Source organism: Hordeum vulgare, chromosome 4H (genome assembly GCF_904849725.1).
Source record: "Hordeum vulgare subsp. vulgare chromosome 4H, MorexV3_pseudomolecules_assembly, whole genome shotgun sequence".
NCBI classification, from domain to species: Eukaryota; Viridiplantae; Streptophyta; class Magnoliopsida; order Poales; family Poaceae; genus Hordeum; species Hordeum vulgare.
Genome location: NC_058521.1, coordinates 421,404,563 through 421,425,423, shown reverse-complemented (window position 1 = coordinate 421,425,423; position 20,861 = coordinate 421,404,563). Strand labels below are relative to the sequence as shown.

Sequence of the window (20,861 nt, the reverse complement as noted above, 5' to 3'; positions counted from 1 at the left end):
GATGCCTATATGTATGATCATTGCCTTAGATATCGTCATGACTTTGCGCGGTTCTATCAATTGCTCGACAGTAATTCGTTCACCCACCGTAATATTTGCTATTTTCAGAGAAGCCTCTAGTGAACACTCTGGCCCCCGGGTCTACTTCACATCATATTTTCAGCCTTACACTTTTACTTCGTTGCACTTTCCACCTTCAGATCTCACCTTGCAATCAATCGTGAAGGGATTGACAACCCCTTTGTTGCGTTGGGTGCAAGTTTGCTATTTTTGCGCAGGTAATTTGGAAACTTGGCTTGATATTCCTACTAGATTGATACCTTGGTTCCCAAAACTGAGGAAAATACTTACTGCTACTGTGCTGCATCACCCTTTCCTCTTCAAGGGAAAAACCAACACAAGCTCAAGAGGTAGCACGCACCATATCCAATAAAGTACGATTACAACGTTCGAACACACTGTTACGTTGTGGTGTTATAGGTGGTGTCAACCGTAAAACAATTCCATATTGTCTTAAGTGAGTGTCAAACTCATAACTCAGATATTCTCCTCCTCGATCAGATCGTAGGAATTTGATCTTTTTGTTATGATGATTCTCCACTTCACTCTCACATTGTTTGAACTTTTCAAACATTTCAGACTTGTCTTTCATTAAGTAAATATAACCATATCTACTTAAGTCATCGGTGAAGGTGAGAAAATAACGATATCCACCGCATGCCTCAATGCTCATCGGACCGCACACATCAGTATGTATGATTTACGATAAGTCATTTGCTCGCTCCATTGTTCCGGAGAACGGAGTTTTGGTCATCTTGCCCATGAGGCATGGCTCACATGTGTCAAGTGATTCAAAATCAAGTGACTCCAAAAGTCCATTAGCATTGAGGTTCTTCATGCGTTTTACACCAATATGACCTAAGCGGCAATGCCACAAGAAAGTGGTTCTATCATTATCAACTCTATATCTTTTGGCATCAATGTTATGAACACGTGTGTCATTACTATCGAGATTCAATAAGAATAAAACCCTCACATTGGGTGCATAACCATAAAAGATATTACTCATATAAATAGAAAAACCATTATTCTCTGATCTAAATGAGTAATTGTCTCGCAATAAACAAGATCCAGATATAATGTTCATGCTTAACGCAGGCACTAAATAACAATTATTCAGGTTCATCACTAGTCCCGATGGTAATTGAAGTGAGAGCGTGCCGATGGCAATCGCATCAACCTTGGAATCATTTCCCACATGCATCGTCACTTCATCCTTCGCCAACCTCCATCTATTCCCAACCGAGCCGGTATCAAATACCCATGCACTACAATGAGAGTTGGTGAGGTACACATCAATAACATGTATATCATATATACCTTGTTTACTGTTGGCCGCCTTCTTGTCGGCTAGATACTTAGGGCAGTTCCGCTTCTAGTGACCAGTCCCCTTGCAATGATAGCACTTAGTTTCTGGCTTGGGTCCAACCTTGGGTTTCTTCACTGGAGGAGCAACAACTTTGCCACTCTTCTTGAAGTTACCTTTCTTGCCCTTGCCATTTTTCGTGAAATTGGTGGTTTTATTGACCATCAACACTTGATGTTCCTTCTGAATTTCTGACTCAGCGACTTTCAACATCACAAACAGATCGGCGACTGATTTATTCATCCCTTGCATGTTGTAGTTCATCACAAAGCTTTGTAGCTAGGTGGCAGTGGTTGAGGAACTCTGTCAATGAATGCCTGTGCTGGGAGAACAATTCCCAACTCAGCCAGACGGTTGGAGTACCACACATTTTGAGTACGTGCTCACTGACAGACCCGTTCTCCTCCATCTTGCAAGCATAAAACTTACCGGAGGTCTCATACCCCTTTATCCGGGCATTCTTCTCAAAGATAAACTTCGATTCCTGGAGCATCTCATATGCTCCATGACGTTCAAAACGACTTTGAAGTCCTGATTCTAGGCCATACAAAATTGCACACTGAACTATTGGGTAGTCATCCAGACACGACTGCCAGACGTTCATAACGTCTTCAGCCACCGGGAAGGGGGGCGCATCACCAAGCAGTGTATCAAGGACATAGCTCTTTTGGGAAACTGTTAGGACATGCCTTAGATTACGGGCCCGGTCTACAAAGTTGCTCCCATCATCTTCGAGCTTGGCTTTCTCTAGGAATGCATTAGAATTCAGGGGTGCTACTGCGCGAGCCATTCATATACAACAAATTTGCAAAGATCACTTAGACTATTGTTCAATATAATGAGTTTAATTAATCATATTACTAAAAACTCCCACTGAAATTGACATCCCTCTAGTCGTTCGAGTGATACATTGTGACAGCCCGATGCCGACGTTCCAGAAGATTCCCCCTTCTTTCCGTTTTCGTCATGTGTCTGTTTTCTTTTGTCGCATCATCATCGCATCATGCGCATCATATGCATTGCATCGGCATCTTCGTTGCCGCCAGTTTTCAAAACTTGCATCCATTGTTAGTTGTCGGTTCTCGTCGTTGTTCGTTCTGAGCCCGTTCACACACGCACGCGCCCGCGGCATCGTCAAAACCCTGTTTTAAAAGTGTGCGTAAAACTTTCGCTGATCGGGGTGAAACATGGCATGCGGTCGTGATTTGTTTTAGCTAGGGTGCCTGTCGAATTTCGTCGCGATCGGAGTCCGTCTGGTACCCGAACGGTCGACCGTAGCGGCACCGTATTCGGTCTACCGTTGGACGTGTGTCGGTGTTTTTAAAAAAATCATTGCCACGCCGCTCGTTCTCCCTCTCGTCTCCGGATATCCACCCTACACGGCCACTTACCCGTTCCCGCGTGCGGAATCGTCCGAATCCGATCGCACGGTTGGATCCGGAACGGAATTTCGGTTAACCTAGCCCCCCGTTTACCTATAAATAGACCCCCGGGTATTTTAGGCAGCCCCTCTCCTCCTACCTCGGGATCCGTGCCACCTAACCCTAATCCCCCCCTCTCTCTCTCCCTCCCACCAGCCCCAGCCGCCACGGGTCCACCGAGCCCATCCGAGGCCCGCCCGGGCCCGAAGCTCCCGCCGCCGCCTCACTCGCCTCCCGGGCACAGCAACCCCGCGCAGCTCCCGCCGCCGCCTCACTCGCCTCCCGGGCACAGCAACCCCGCGCAGCTCCCGCGCCTCCCACGGCTGCCATGTTCTCCGGTGGCCGCCGAGCCCTCCTGGAGCCTCGCCCCTTCGCCGCCGGGAGCCCGTGCCCCGCCACCGGTGCACAGCCGCCGGCCTCGAACCGCCTCCCTCCGCGCAGCCCCCAGCTCGCCTCGACCTCGCCGGGTCACGTGAAGCGGCTGCTCGTCGCGGGTCCTTGGGCGTCACAGAAGGAGCCTCGACGCCGGGATCCAATCCATCCTGGCCAGATCCGGCGAAGCCCCATCGGATCCAGCCCTCCGCGTCCCGCCGGCCTCGCCGGGGCCTGCCGCGGTGCCCACGCCGCCATGGATGCCCGACACGAGCTCGAGGCCAGAGCCCCGCTCGCTCGCCTAGTGCCTGGCCTCGCCAGCGCATGGGCCCCGAGCCGGCCCAGATCGGCCACCTCTTCCTCAGCAGCCCCAGGCCGGCCCAGATCCCGCGCCCCTTCGGCCCAAGGCCGGCTGCCTCCTCCAGATCTACCTCAGGCCCACGAGGTGAACCTCCCCTGGCCTTTTTTTTTCCTCGCCCAGGCAGATGTTAACTATCTTGCGCCTACCTGTTCGGCCCATTAGTATAATTAGGTTATTTTTCGGGATTAATAAATTCCAGGAAAATGACGATACTAAAACTTCCGTAGTTTTCAACTCGTGTGTCGGATCGCGACGTGTAGCATATGTATCTTGTGTAACTTTTCGCGTAGATCACGATATTGCAACTTGCATAAGTGTTTGAGGTAGTTTGACATGCCAAATGCGTAGATTTACGTGATGTCCCATTAAAATAGTGCCCGTATTTAATTTTCGCGCAAATCCGGATTGCTCGTATGCCGTAGGTAAATGCCCATGTTTTAGGAACCATTTTTCCTTTATTTTAGAGTAGGTGTTGGTATTTTTGCGAGTAGGGGTTGTCGCTAGTTTATTTTTCCGTGTATAGGTTTTTATCTCGCATTTACGTGTGGTAATATTTTTGTTGCGCAACCCCACATATTTTATATGTATCCGGGGTAGATTAGTTTTAGCTTTTGAGTAAATTAGTTCGCGCGATATTTTGCCATGTTGCCCTCTTGTTTATTTCGTAGGATTTATTCCGTGCTTCGTGTGACGGAGTTGTCAACTAGAGAGTTGTTCTTGGGTGTTTAGTCTAGCCCCTGATATTTTTAGTTGCAATAGAAATGCATGTTTAGGTGTGGTTTGCTTGCTCTCAAGTTGCTAGAAATAGTGCTGATTTGGAGGAGCTGAAATATTTCTAAGTCTGAAATCTATTATATTTTGTTGCTGTCTTGTCTTGCTTGCATCTTGTGATCTGTAGCTCTTTTGAGGTTGGTCCAATGGAGTTAGTTGTAAACCTTGTGTTTCTGTAGCATGCTGTAAATTTTCATGCCATTTGGAGTCCTGTAGCTTATGGTTTTCTGTTGTCAATATGGCTTCAGATCGAAAACTGCACTTCCATGAGGTGTAATTTTCACTAAGTCTGAAATAGTGTGTGAGATGCCATTTTGTGTCTTCTTTCCCTAGTGATCCATGATGCCATGCTAGTTGTTGTTAGTTGTTTGTAGTAGTGCTTCTTGCCCTATTTCGTGTCATGCCTTGCTTGAGTTTATCGGAGTAGTGTAGTTCGTAGTTGTGGGGTGTAGAAAATGCTATGTGGCTGATTTTGGCAGATTGTAGTCATTTCTTGTTTTGCTTGTAGTTTTTGAACCGTAGCTCCGATTTGATCGTGTCCTACATGATACTTGCTTAGAATCTCGTGTAGTTTCATTTTCTCTTGCTGGTTGTATGTTTTGAAGTGCTCGTGACCGTCGTTGCACACATATTGCATTCATGCCATCATATCTTGCGGTGTCCGTATCTTTTGATCCGTAGCTTCGTTGGAGATGATCTCTATGTGTAGTTTGCTTGAAATGACGCGTAGAATCACGTGAACCTATTTGTTTTTCTGTTTAACAACTAATTAAATGTGTTAGTTCAGATCTGGACAGAATTGTTAATTAACATGTGAGGTCGTTTCGGAGATGCTATATGTCATTTCCGACCTCATTTAAAATGCCTAGATAGGTAGTTTAATTACGCTTCACCTCTTGACATGTTTAACCACATTTAATATTGTCATGTATCTAATCGGGATATAACTAAATAATTAACATGGAGTTTCGTCAATATGCAACTCGTTGCATATTTAACTTCACATAATGTGTAGTGTTTGATTGTGTGAATTGTCATGCCGTGACTTGCATGTATTCAACTGCTCATGCATCATTTGTGTTGTGCATCGTGTGATGAATTCTATGTGATGATTTGTGTTTCCGGTTTGCTTCGTCTCGTTAGAGCTCCGCAAGCGTGCCGGATTGTGAGGACCCGTTCGACTACGTCGGTTCGTCTGCTTCACGGAGGCATTCTTCTTCCAAGCGGGATCTCAGGCAAGATGACCATTTCCACAGATACCATTACTATCATTGCCATGCTAGTTATTTCTATGCTATCGATTATGTCTCGTTGCCTACCACATGTTAAGTACCAGCCTCTCAACAATGTCATGATAACCTTCAACCTGTTCGACCTAGCAAACCACTAATTGGCTATGTTACTGCTTGCCTAACCATATTATTAGCGTTGCTAGTTGCAGGTGTAGTTGCTTCCATGTGAAAACATGGGTTCCTTGTTATATCACCATATTAGATGCTATTTAATTTAATGCACCTATATACTTGGTAAAAGGTGGAAGGCTCGGTCTTTCTAGCCTGGTGTTTTGTTCCACCTTTGCCCCCTTAGTTTCGGCTACCAGTGTTATGTTCCATAATTGAGCGCTCCTAACACGATCGGGGTTGTTATGGGGACCCCCTTGATAATTCGTTTTAGATTAAAGCTGGTCTGGCAAGGCCCAACTTTGGTACAACATTTGCCTAATAACCTAATAATAATGCATAGGGACCCGTCGGCACCCGCGGAGTAATTTAATCAACCCCCGGGCCAGTGCTCCTCATGAGTGTTGGTCCCAGCTAAGCGATGTCCGGCGCCCCTCTGGTCACCCGGAGGTTTAGCGATCCCGACGTCTAGCTCATCCGTCGTGTCCTGAGAACGAGATACGCGGCTCCTATCGGGATCGTCGACACATCGGGCGGCCTTGCTGGATTAGTTTTACCTTTGACGAAATATCTTGTGCATCGGGATTCCGGTGATGCTTTGGGTAATCTCAGAGTTGAGGTTTTCCACTAGGGAATCCGACGAGATCGCGAGCTTCGTGATTGAGGATTTCTATGCGGCTTGTGGTAATTTGTGATGGACCAGTTGGAGCACCCCTGCAGGGTTAAATCTTTCGGAAAGTCGTGCCCGCGGTTATGTGGCAACGTGGAAACTTTGTTTAACACTAGTTCTAGATAACTTGAAGTTAACTTAATTAAAATATGCCAACTGTGCGCGTAACCGTGACTGTCTCTTTCGTGAGTTCCTTCTCCGATCGAGGACACGATGGGGTTATGTCTGCCATAGGTAGGTGTTCAGGATCATTCATTTGATCATCAGTAGATCACTTCCGTTATGCGTAGATCTTCGCTCTCTTATTTCCGGTACTCGTAAGTTTAGCCACCAAATATATGCTTAGCCGCTGCTGCAACGTCACCACTTAACCAAGCCTCACCCATTAAGCTTTGCTAGTCTTGATACCTTTGGAAATGAGATTGTTGAGTCCCCTGTGGCTCACAGATTACTACAACACCAGTTGCAGGTACATGTAAAGGTTACTTGGCGCGAGCGTGTTGATTGTTCATTTGGAGTTGCTTCTTCTTCTTCTTCTCCATCGATCTAGGATGGGTTCCTGGCCGGCAGCCTGGGATAGCAAGGATGGACGTCGTTCTTATTTTTCTCGTTTGTTTTCGTCTGTAGTCGGACCCTGCTCTTACTCTTGATGATTATGTAATGTACTGATGTGACTCTGATGTAGCTTGTGGCGAGTTTAAGCCAATTCTATATATATATATATATATATATATATATATATATATCTTCTCTTCAGTACATGTACTTGTAACGATATCCATTCTTGCGACACGACGAGATGCGCTTCTATCCCTGACGAGGCCTTCGTGCCAAATTGAGGATAGGGTCACATCTTGGGCGTGACATACATAATCCAAACCTACCAACCCAAGTCTGACCATCACGTGATATGAGCTCATTACAATGGTGAACATCTTCATGTTGATCATATGTACTATATGACTCATGTTCGACCTTTCGGTCTCTTGTGTTCCAAGGCTATGTCGGTACATGCTAGGCTCGTCAAGTTCAACCCGAGTGTTCCGCATGTGCAAAAATGTCTTGCACCCGTTGTATGTGAACGTAGAGTCTATCACACCCGATCATCACGTGGTGTCTCGAAACGATAAACTTTCGCAACGGCGCACACTCGGGGAGAACACAATTTTATCTTGAAATTTTAGCGAGGCAAAACCTTATAATGCTACCGTCGTCCTAAGAAAAACAAGGTGCATACACAGGATTAACATCACATGCAAATCATAAGTGACATGATATGTCCATGATCTTGTGCTTTTGATCTCCATCTCCAAAGCACCGGCATGATCCGCATCGTCACCGACACAACACCATGATCTCCATCATTGTGTTTCCATCGAGGTTGTCGCGCCAACCACGTTTGTACTACTATTGCTACCATTTAGTGATAAAGTAAAGCATTACATAGCGCTTAACGTAGGTCATACAACAATTAAAGACAACCTTATGGCTCCTGCCGGTTGTCATAGCATCGACATGCAAGTCAATATTAACTATTACAACATGATCATCTCATACATGAAATATACATTATCATGTTTTGGCCATATCATATCACAACATACCATGCAAAAACAAGTTAGACGGCCTCTAATTTGTTGTTGCATGTTTTACGTGGATGTTATGGGTATCTAGCAAGAACGCTTCTTACCTACGCAAAAACCACAAGGTGATATGCAAGTTGCTATTTAACCTTCTAAAAGGACCGCCTCTGTCGAATCCGATTCAACTAAAGTATGAGAGACAGACACCCGTCACCCATCTTTATGCAACAAGTTGCATGTTAGTCGATAGAACCGGTCTCTCATGCATGGATGAGTAAAGTTGGTCCGGGCCGCTTCATCCCACAATATAGCTGAATCAAGAAATACTAAGGAGAGAAGCAATCTTAATATCAACGCCCACAAATTCCTTTGTGTTCTACTCGAGATGTCAACTACGCACAAACCTAGCTAATGATGCCACTGTTGAGGAACGTTGCGTGGGAAATGAAAAATTTCCTACGCACATGCAAGATCTATCTTTGGTGATGACCATCTACGAGAGGAGAGATTGAATCTACATACCCTTGTAGATCACTGAGCGGAAGCATTCAAGAATGCGGTTGATGTAGTCGTACGTCTTCGCGATCCAATCATGAACCGTCCCGTGAACTCCCGATCAAGTGTCGAACGGATGGCACCTCCATGTTCAACACACGTACAGCTTGGTGACGCCTTCTCCTCCTCGATCCAGCGAGCGATGGTGAAGCAATAGCCCGAGTCCTCCAACAACACGACGGCATGGTGAGGTGTTGGTGGTGACAGCTCAGCAAGGCTTCGTCATGCGGTATTTAGAGGAGAGAAACTACGAGGGAGAGGAGGAGGAGCGCCGCGACAAGTTGTTGTGTGGTTTCCCTCTCTCTACCTCCCTGTATATAGGGGGAAGGGAGAGGGGAGGGTGCCCTAGGGTTTCCCCTAGGGGCCAGCGAACAAGGGGGGTGGCGGCTAGGGTTGGTGGCTCCTCCACTTGGGTGCCTTGCCACCCAAGTTGGGTTGGTGGCACCCTAGGAGGAGGCCTCCTCCCCTTAGGACGAAGTGGGCACGGGTGAGGGGTTGCACCCAGCCCCCTGGTGGGCTGTGGTTCCCCCTCTCCTTGGCCCATGAACCCCCCACCAACAATTGTCGGGGCCTACAGAAACCCCTTTCGGCACTCCGTTATTCCCTCGGTGCACCTCGGAACACTTTTGCACTCCGATGGCCTTCATCCTATATATCAATCTTCACCCCCGGACCATTCCGAAGTTCCTCATCATGTCCGGGGTCTCATCCAGGACTCGGAACAAACTTAGGTCACCAACGATTGCCTCAATTATGCTTATATCGTCACCGAACCTTAAGTGTGTAGACCCCGCGGGTTCGAGAACTATGCAGACATGACCGAGACACTCTTCGGTCAATAACCAATAGGGGGACCTGGATGCCCATATTGGCTCCTACATATTCTACAAAGATCTTTATTGGTCGAACCTCGATGTCAAGGATTTAATCAATCTCGTATGTTGTTCCTGTTGGGGAACGTCGCATGGGAAACAAAAAATTTCCTACGCGCACGAAGACCTATCATGGTGATGTCCATCTACGAGAGGGGATTTCTGATCTACGTACCCTTGTAGATCGCACAGCAGAAGCATTAGTGAACGCGGTTGATGTGAACGTTGTATGTGAACGTCGAGTCTATCACACCCGATCATCACGTGGTGTCTCGAAACGAAGAACTGTCGCAACGGTGCACAGTCGGGGAGAACACAATTTTGTCTTGAAATTTTAGTGAGAGATCACCTCATAATGCTACCGTCGTTCTAAGCAAGATAACGTGCATAAAGGATTAACATCACATGCAATTCATAAGTGACATGATATGGCCATCATCATGTGCTTCTTGATCTCCATCACCAAAGCACCGGCACGATCTTCTTGTCACCGGCGTCACACCATGATCTCCATCAACGTGTCGCTATCGGGGTTGTCGTGCTACTCATGCTATTACTACTAAAGCTACATCCTAGCAATATAGTAAACGCATCTGCAAACACAAACGTTAGTTTAAAGACAACCCTATGGCTCTTGCCGGTTGCCATACCATCGACGTGCAAGTCGATATTAACTATTACAACATGATCATATCATACATCCAATATATCACATCACATCGTTGGCCATATGACATCACAAGCATACCCTGCAAAAACAAGTTAGACATCCTCTAATTGTTGTTGCATGTTTTACGTGGTGACCATGGGTATCTAGTAGGATCGCATCTTACTTACGCAAACACCACAACGGAGATATATGAATTTCTATTTAAGTTCATCCAAGGACCTCCTCGGTCAAATCCGATTCAACTAAAGTTGGAGAAACCGACACTCGCCGGTCATCTTTGAGCAAAGGAGTTACCTGTAGCGATGAAACCAGTCTCTCGTAAGCGTACGAGTAATGTCGGTCCGAGCCGCTTCGATCCAACAATACCGCGGAATCAAGAAAAGACTAAGGAGGGCAGCAAAACGCACGTCACCGCCCACAAAAACTTTTGTGTTCTACTCGAGAAGACATCTACGCATGAACCTAGCTCATGATGCCACTGTTGTGGAAAGTCACATGGGAAACAAAAATTTTCCTACGCGCACGAAGGCCTATCATGGTGATGTCCATCTACGAGAGGGGATTTCCGATCTACGTACCCTTGTAGATCGCACAGCAGAAGCGTTAGTGAACGCGGTTGATGTAGTGGAACGTCCTCACGTCCCTCGATCCGCCCCACGAACCGTCCCACGAACCGTCCCGCGATCCGTCCCACGATCCGCTCCGATCTAGTGCCGAACGGACGACACCTCCGCGTTCAGCACACGTACAGCTCGACGATGATCTCGGCCTTCTTGATCCAGCAAGAGAGACTGAGAGGTAGATGAGTTCTCCGGCAGCGTGACGGCGCTCCGGAGGTTGGTGGTGATCTAATCTCAGCAGGGCTCCGCCCGAGCTCCGCAGAAACGCGATCTAGAGGAAAAACCGTGAAGGTATGTGGTCGGGCTGCCGTGGCAAAAGTTGTCTCAAATCAGCCCTAATAGCTCCATATATATAGGAGGAGGGGAGGGGAGGCTTGCCTTGAGGCTCAAGGAGCCCCAAGGGCTGCGCCACCAAGGGGAGGAGGAGTCCTCCTCCAATCCTAGTCCAACTAGGATTGGAAGGTGGAGTCCTTCTATTCTTTCCCACCTTTCCTTTTTTTTCTCTTCTTTTGGTTTTTCTTTCTCTCTTGCGCAAGACAGCCTTGGGCTGACCCCACCTACTTGGTGCGCAACCCCCAAGGTCCTTGGGCCCTCCCGGGTGGGTGGTCCCCCTCCCGGTGAAGATCCGGAACCCATTCGTCATTCCTGGTACATTACCGGTAATGCACGAAAACCTTCCGGTAACCAAATGAAGTCATCCTATATATCAATCTTCGTTTTCGGACCATTCCGGAAACCCTCGTGACGTCCGTGATCTCATCCAGGACTCCAAACAACATTCGGTAACCAACCATATAACTCAAATATGCATAAAACAACGTCGAACCTTAAGTGTGCAGACCCTGCGGGTTCGAGAACTATGTAGACATGACCCGAGTGACTCCTCGGTCAATATCCAATAACGGGACCTGGATGCCCATATTGGATCCTACATATTCTACGAAGATCTTATCGTTTGAACCTCAGTGCCAAGGATTCATATAATCCCGTATGTCATTCCCTTTGTCCTTCGGTATGTTACTTGCCCGAGATTCAATCGTCAGTATCCGCATACCTATTTCAATCTTGTTTACCGGCAAGTCTCTTTACTCGTTCCGTAATACAAGATCCCGAAACTTACACTAAGTCACATTTCTTGCAAGGCTTGTGTGTGATGTTGTATTACCGAGTGGGCCCCGAGATACCTCTCCGTCACACGGAGTGACAAATCCCAGTCTCGATCCATACTAACTCAACGAACACCTTCGGAGATACCTGTAGAGCATCTTTATAGTCAGCCAGTTACGTTGCGACGTTTGATACACACAAAGCATTCCTTCGGTGTCAGTGAGTTATATGATCTCATGGTCATAGGAACAAATACTTGACACGCAGAAAACAGTAGCAACAAAATGACACGATCAACATGCTACGTCTATTAGTTTGGGTCTAGTCCATCACATGATTCTCCTAATGATGTGATCCCGTTATCAAGTGACAACACTTGCCTATGGTCAGGAAACCTTGACCATCTTTGATCAACGAGCTAGTCAACTAGAGGCTTACTAGGGACAGTGTTTTGTCTATGTATCCACACATGCACTATGTTTCCAATCAATACAATTATAGCATGGATAATAAACGATTATCATGAACAAAGAAATATAATAATAACTAATTTATTATTGCCTCTAGGGCATATTTCCAACAGTTCCCTTTGTTCATCGGTATGTTACTTTCTCGAGATTCGATCGTCGGTATCTCCATACCTAGTTCAATCTCGTTATCGCCAAGTCTCTTTACTCATTCCGTAATACAAGATCCCGTGACTAACTCCTTAGTCATATTGCCTGCAAGCTCATTGTGATGTTGTATTACCGAGTGGGCCCAGATATACCTCTCCATCATATGGACTGATAAATCCGAGTCTCGATTCACGCCAACCCAACAAACACCCTTAGAGATACATGTAGAGCACCTTTATAGTTACCCTGTTACGCTGTGATGTTTGATACACACAAGGCATTCCTCTGGTGTCCGGGAGTTGCATGATCTCATGGTCATAGGAACGGATACTTGACATGCAGAAAACAGTAGCAGTAAACTGACACGATCATATGCTACATTTTTTGTTTGGGTCTTGTCCATCACACCATTCTCCTAATGATGTGATCCCATTATCAAATGACAACTCATGTCTATGGCCAAGAAACCTTGACCATCTTTGATCAACGAGCTAGTCCTATAGATGCTCACTAGGGACAGTGTGTTGTCTATGTATCCACACATGTATTTGAGTTTCCAATCAATACAATTATAGCATGGACAATAAACGATTATCATGAACAAGGAAATATAATAATAACCATTTATTATTGCCTCTAGGATTTCCAACACTTTACACCACAATTATTGAGCTCCAAGGCACCACCAAGCTTCTAGGACGCCAAAGCACCCAAGACGCCATAATGGGTAGTACCGTCTCCTACACCCTCTCAAGATCCGCAGAGAATCCAACCCGAGAAAACATGGGCGAAAGTGGTACGATAGTAATAAGCGGTACTACTGCTCTCTGAGAAGTACTACCGCCCAGAACTACCTCTCCAAAAATTGCACAGTCCGATACAAAAAGTGTCGAGACCCGAGGGCAGCGACACAACCAGCGGCATTTGACAGGGGCACTACAGCCCAAGAGCGGTACTACTGCTGACCGGGGCAGTACTACCACAGATAAGAGGTAGTACCACTGTTGGGAGCAGTACTACCGCTGGGATCTTTCCGGACCAGAAAGGAAGCAACACATGAATGCAGGAACACCAGAACTGCCATAACTTGTGCAAATGAGCTCCAAATTGAGCAAATTCAAGCTTGTTGGTTATCTTAAGAAGATGTAGTAAGAAAATGCCAATGATATAGAGATGTGAACCCTCTTTGAGTGAAGAACCGACAAAAACTCCAATATCGAAAACAGCATAGAAGATGTACATGGACTCCATTTTCGATGTACTCGAGCTTGACATGAAGATGACCATAAGATCGAAAACTCATAAAGAGAAATACCAAACAAGAGCCAATAAAGATGATGCAAGGATGCAAATGGTTTGACCTCTCAACAAATGATACGATCAAGCTACTCACTTGAGAGCCCCCCTTGATAGTACAACAATTTTTCTACAACCCGGTATCCCAACTACCACCATGAGGCCGGTAAAATAGAAAACCTATCAAGGGCAGACCTATACCTTGCACATAGTCCACTTGAGCTAGATGATGATGGTCTTGACTTCCTCAAGACATACCACCTTTCTTGATTGTGTTGGCTCGATGAAGACTAGTTGATTGCTCCCCCATACTCCACTATGGGTGAGCCACTCTTCTACACATCTTCACAATTCCATTGTCACCACAATGGACGGCAAGCTTCAAGCATGATCTCTTCGTGATGCTCCACTTGAACTTGCACACTGCAATCTTGATGACGATGACCACTTGATGTCATCCTCCATGGGGTGTATGAGATCTTCTCTTGATGCAAGCCCATGGAAATATACCTAACCCCACAAAGAACTCTCACGAAGACCATGGGTTAGTACGCAAAGCGTAAGGGACAATACTTACCATACCATGGGATCACTTGATCCCTCTCGGTACATCTTGTACGCTTTGTGTGTTGATCAACTTGATTCACTCTTTGAATTAGTCTTGATCAACCTTGTATCTTAATGTCTCTCTTCATAAAGATGATGTCTTGAAGGTAAACATGAATGCTCACATAGTCTTCTTCTTCAAGACATGCTTGCAATAAGCTCAACTCTCACATGACCAATCTTTGGATAAAACCTTGAATACCACCTTGGTCACCATATAAACTCCTTGAAACCAACAGATGGACTTCAAGAAGTGCATACAGACAAATCCTTCGAATATAACTCAAGGCAAGCATTAGTCCATAGGGGTTGTCATCAATTACCAAAACCACACATGAGGAAATATGCTGTAACATAAGTCAACCCTGAAGACTTACCAGAGTGATTGAGAAATATCTAAGTGACCTTGACTCAAGGGGAATAAGGTGAAGACGACATCTTCAGAGTTAAATCTCAGCCTCCCCAACCAGACGTACAATTGTCACAACAATTGGAACTGGTCCAACAAATCATGTGTCCTCGTTAAGCAACTGGTTCTATCTTTCCACTTCTTTACATACTATTTAGTATTGTGAAGCCATTGCTTGTTTGTTCTTGTGTGAAGACATTCATCTGATTTGCATCTGTCTTCGTACTACTCAAGTTTATCTTCGATTCGCTTCTATTTGCATGATGATTATGCCATACTTGCTTGAATGTCTTCATCTCACTGCATGCATTGCCTAAATCCTTGACTATTATCCCTATTTAATCCTAAATCATTTCCGCTCACTTAGAAGGCATCTGTTTCGAAGCTCTTCATAAAAATGGCCTATTCACCCCTCTAGTCTATAACTAGCACTTTCAGAGGTGGCAGCCACAATACCCAAGAACACTGGTGTTGCTGTTGCGGTATGCATGTATGACCAAGTGCTTTATTTGGGTTCCTGAACCCTTTGTTTTACGCGGGGTCATAGACCCTCCCACTCTTGAAGGATATCATGTTAAGAAGGCCTTGCGTTAGACAGTGAATCTTAACCTTCATTGGTTACACACTGTGTTGGATTCTCATAATGTGTCAATGATATGATCGCTAGAGAGGGTGACAAATGTCAAGTTGTGATCAAGAAAATTGTAGCATCTAGATCCTCATTCATTCATTACAATTTCGTCCATGAAAAGAGAGCCTCAAATTATGAGGCTCACCATTTAGCTAGCTTTGATTTAACTCTAGTTCAAGGAAGAGACACATGACTTGGTATCCCCCATGACACTCTTTATATCTAGATGATTATTAATCAATACAACCTAGATGACGTTTCTCTCTTGAATACGCACAAATGTGCATATCATTCATTGAGAAGGGGGGGGGGAGGGGGAGGGGAGGGAATAGATATCCCCAAAACTTCACAAGTTTACATATTTAATTACACGGACTGATTCGTCCACATCCATACTCTCAATCTAACTGAACTATTCATGCACTACTCACACTGCTAATTCCGTGAAGAAACCATCCAGGTCCGTTTTTAGTAGTCCCGCTTGCCTCCAAGCTCTTCCTTCAGTGTTGATCTTTCGCCCGAGCCTACCTAGGGACGGCGTTGCTTCATTGAAGACAATATCATTACTATGCTTTCAGATTTTCCACATGCCCAAAAGACACATAGATAATTGTATTAAAAAACTAAGCAGGTTGGGACTTGGAAGTAATGTATATTACAAGTATTCACTATTTCGTAAATACAGAGAACTTTTGTTTTGAGAAAGTAAATACAGAGAAATGGACTCGAAATTATCAGCGTAGGCGTCTAACCTTTCCTCCTGTATGCGATAGGGCCAGACGCACCACTTTTCATTTTTCACTTTGCTGTTCGCTCCTACACTAACCAGTAACCACACGCACGGTCGCACCGCACCGGCACCTCGCCTCACCACAGAGAGAAAGGGAGGGAGAGAGAGAGAGAGAGAGAGAGAGAGAGAGAGTCAGAAGAAGAAGACGGCGGCGGGATGTTTCTGCGGCGGATCCTGAGCGGCGGGGGCGGGCTGGCGGCCCTGCGCTCTGCGCGGGCGGTGAAGGAGACGACGGGGATCGTGGGTCTGGACGTTGTGCCCGAGGCGCGGGATGTGCTCATCGGGCTCTACACGCGCACCCTCAAGGAGATCGAGGCCGTCCCCAAGGACGAGGGCTACCGCAAGGCCGTCGAGTCCTTCGCCCGCCGTCGCCTCCAGATCTGCCAGGAGGAGGAGGACTGGAAGCGCATCGAGGACCGCCTCGGCTGCGGCCAGGTTGAAGAGCTCATCGAGGAGGCCCAGTACGAGCTCAAGCTCATCGGCTAGATGCTCGGTTCGTGCCTCTACGATTACCCGCCACCCTCTCTTTGCGCCGATTAGTCACTTTTATTTATGTTTTATCATCCTTGTCTGATCTATGGGGTACTCGATCGATGTGCGGGGACTAGTTTGTTTGCCCGTTTGCTGATATGGGATGTCTTCTCTTTTGATACGGGAAATGTGAGGTTGCCTGCGGATTCCTCCTTGAGAAAATGTCCTTTCTGCTCTTCACCTAGTGCAAATGGTAAGTTAGGGTTCCATAGGATAGGAGTAGCTAACGCTTCCTGTTTAACCACCAGTAGATCTGGCAGCCTTTGTCAACGGATAGTACTTTGTGTGAAATTAATTGATGTTCATCTCCAACACTGGGATATGCAAACCTGCGTGATTATTGGTGTTATATGTGTATGTTTGGATTGCCACCAAGTTTACCCTACCAATTTTTTGGTCATGGCCGAAAGCCCGAAACTTTAGTCCATGTTTGGATGATTGCCAACGTCTGGGCATGCCAATGCTTCTTTGGTAGTCCTAGTTCATTATCTAGCCAATGTTGGCCAACTCATGGACAAGCAAAACCTCTAATTTTGGCTAGCCAAATTTTTGGCATGACAAACTTGGACACAAACCGAACACACCCTATAACTTTTCATAGTTTTAGCCTCATGGTGGATTGCTATACCTACAACATTGTTGACCCAGAATCCTGTTCTGGACCTCAATGGGTGCTACATCAGAAAATGTCCATCTTTGTTACCGGTGTCCTCCCATTAGGAACAGTGCATTGACATGGCTAGACCCTGGCATAGCAAGGGTGCGGCTTCAACCGATCCCATTAGACATCTTTTAAGCCGATGTTGGGGGTATCAGCTAATGTATTATTTCGTCAAATTCAGATAAATTCATCTCTATACCATTTAAAACTGAGACAATCTTGGAAGAAACTATGATTGCTGTAGAAGCCTGGTTTTGTTATACGCATACTAAAATTTAAATCAGCTGCAAAATTGGCTATGTTGCTGGGTCGATCTTAAACATTTTGTGGTCTGCTCTTCGCCTCTTAGCTCCCCTTGTTGAAATGATGGTACAGGGAGTGAGGAATTTGATGATATTACCAGCGAAAATACGACATGTAATCATCTGGAAGCACCTCAACTTAAAGTATTCATATCTACATAACTGAGTTATTATGCTCCTCATCGGGAAATAATTGTTCTGCCATAGTTCTATATTAGACTAATATATCATGGGTGCTTGCTTGAAGTAAGGTCATCTTAAGCAGTCTCGTTGATATCATTAGCAAGTTAGCTCGGCTGATTACAGTATTACATGTATTAAGCTCTTAATGGCGGCAGATTTTCTTTCTGAAATTGGGAATTCCAATCTTCTCTACGCATTATTCTTCGTTTAGTACTATAGTTTGTTTTGTAGATGCGTATGGTCAGCTCACGTTACAACAACCACAACAACAAAGCCTTTAGTCCCAACCAAGTTGGGGTAGGCTAGAGGTGAAACCCATAAGATCTCGCGACCAACTCATGTTTCTGGCACATGGATAACAAGCTTCCACACACCCCTGGCCATGGCTAGTTCTGTGGTGATACTCCAGTCCTTCAAATCTTTCTTTACGGACTCCTCCCATGTCAAGTTTGGTCTACCGCGACCTCTTCTGACATTATCAGCACGCTTTAGCCGTCCACTATTCACTGGAGCTTCGGTAGGCCTACACTGAATATGCCCAAACCATCTCAGACGATGTTGGACAAGCTTCTCATCAATCGGCGCTACCTCAACTCTATCTCGTATGCCATAATGGTGAGCTCACATTATGGAGTAAATATGTTTTGAGCAAACTAGATGGCAGATATCAATGAGTTGTAGCATGCACACACAAGAGTGATTGTCTAATGATATTTTATTTATGCTATTTGTTGCTCAAGGCAACCATCACAGTTACAAATCTTTAATCCGTCAGTCTGTCACCGTATATGCTGCATAACACCTTATGAGAACAATTTCTTTCGGTTTTATTAAATTGAAAAGCAACCTGTTGGTTACAGGTGATTTTTTGTATGCGAAGACTGAAGCATTTTGTGTTTGATCACTTGTTTGCGAAGTTACTCTTGCCGTAACACTTGATACAATTAATGGATGTATTCATCTTCCATTTCTTTTGGATTAAGATTGCAGACTGTGCCTATGCCTGCAGTGCTGTTGTTAGGCTATTATCTCCAGTATGAGAATCTCTAATTGATAGAAAAGCTTTCAGTATCAGTCTATTTTAATCACTATATGTTGCAACACAGAGTGGCATCCCTGGGGTGTTCCTGATGACTACAAATGCGAGGTGATTGAAGATAGCACACCTATTCCCAAGCATGTTCCGCAGCACCGGCCCGTTGCACTACCCGAGGAGTGGAGTTCTTCAACACTAGATGCCATCAAGTCAGATCCAGCTCTGCAGGGTGACTCTCCTCCGCAAGTGAAGTCATAAAAACTTGAACTCTTCAAGATGCATCATTTGTCACCTGTTGCAGTGTGTAGTTGAGACTAGTTTCATGTGTCCTTTGCCTGCAATATGCTGCTTCTGCCAAGCAGAATAAATTTGTTCCTGTGAATGTGAATGCGTTTTTAACGCAGTGCTTCAACACGGCAAAATACTGTTTATGTTTTCTATTAATCGATGTTGATGAAGGATCAAATACTTGTTTGTTTTGTACTTTCTGATTCATGTACTTTTAGAACCACGTACTTCCTTTAAGCATTTCAAAGACACCATTGTCCATGGGATGTGATGTTTTTGCATCCGAGTTCAAATGAGCTCAGGGTGAACAGTAAATTCAAAAAAATATTGTAAAAATGTTCAAAAAAATCTGTTTTTTGGTAAAGTTTGACAAATGTTCTAAGTGCTTGCGAAATTTCATCATGAAATCGCATTTGTGAAAGTCATGACAATTTTTTTTCGAAACTCTGAAGATGCTATTTCCAAAAGCATTTTGGAACATTTCTTTTTTGCCATGACTTCAAAAAATGTGATTTCGTACTGAAATTTTGCAAGCTATTAAAACATTTTCAAAGTTCGGTATAAAAAAGTCAGATTATTTTAAACATTGTAAAAATATTTTTTGAATTTACTGTTGAGCTCGGGTGTAGAAGAAGACTTTCCTTTGTCCATGTATGTATTTCACAAATGTTCCTGTTTGTATAGTATTTCTTTTAGTCTAGCACATTATGTTTCTTTTTTCAAGAAAGGATGGCTCTTTAGAAGGGGTGACCGTCATGAAACTAAAACATGGTCGTGATTAAAATAGAACTCATGTAATACTCCACCCGTTCCTAAATATAAGATTTTTTAGAGATTTCACTAAAAAAAAACTACGTACAGAGCAAAATAAGTGAATTTACACTTTAAAATATGTCTATGTACATCCGTATGTAATGCAATCTCTAAAAGGTTTCTCTAAAAGGTCTTATTTTAGGAACGAAAGGAGTGTTATATACCAACTCATAATGTAAGTCTTTTTGTAGTTTAAATTGAACTGTAGAAACGCATTATATTATGTGACAGAAGAAGTAGTAAATTTTGAAACTACATTAAGGTAACTGTGTAGTAAGCTAAAAGTGTTTTTCCGCTCATGAGCTCAAATTGTTTTGGCAGATTTTCCAGGCCCACTTGCCGATTAGAACAATGTCCATTATTTTTAGAGTTAAATAATCACTATGACCTCCTAGGCTTTATGTACGTAAACGTGCTCCCGATGGACCACGTGATATGTACTCCCTTCGTACCTAAATAATTATAGTTGGAGAGAAGTATATGTTTGAATACATTTCGTGTGATAAACTTTGCCAAACTCCTGGTGGGTACCATCGCCTAAGACTAGCCATGATGGAAAGTAACATACACATGGCCTTAGATTATGTTACTATCTTCATAGTGGGTAGTAATATAAATATGATGTCATATAAATCTTTATTTATTAGGTTATAGACTCATATTGTATTGGAATATGTGATGTTACAATAACTAGCTAAGTTATATATCAACCACATATACTCATCAGAAATTCTATAGTGCTCCGACTCACTTTCTTCGAAATACAAGTTTTTCATACCTTGTATAACCCAAAAGCTTTGATCATGTCATCAAAGCATATATTCCAACTCCGAGATGCTTGCTCCAGTCCATAGAAGGATCGCTGGAGCT

At 44.6% G+C, this 20,861-nt stretch overlaps 1 pseudogene; it reads left to right on the top strand.

The window, feature by feature from the left end:
- Positions 1–16,244: 16,244 nt before the first annotated feature.
- On the top strand, positions 16,245–19,356 carry LOC123448804 (annotated as a pseudogene).
- The last annotated feature ends 1,505 nt before the right edge of the window (positions 19,357–20,861 follow it).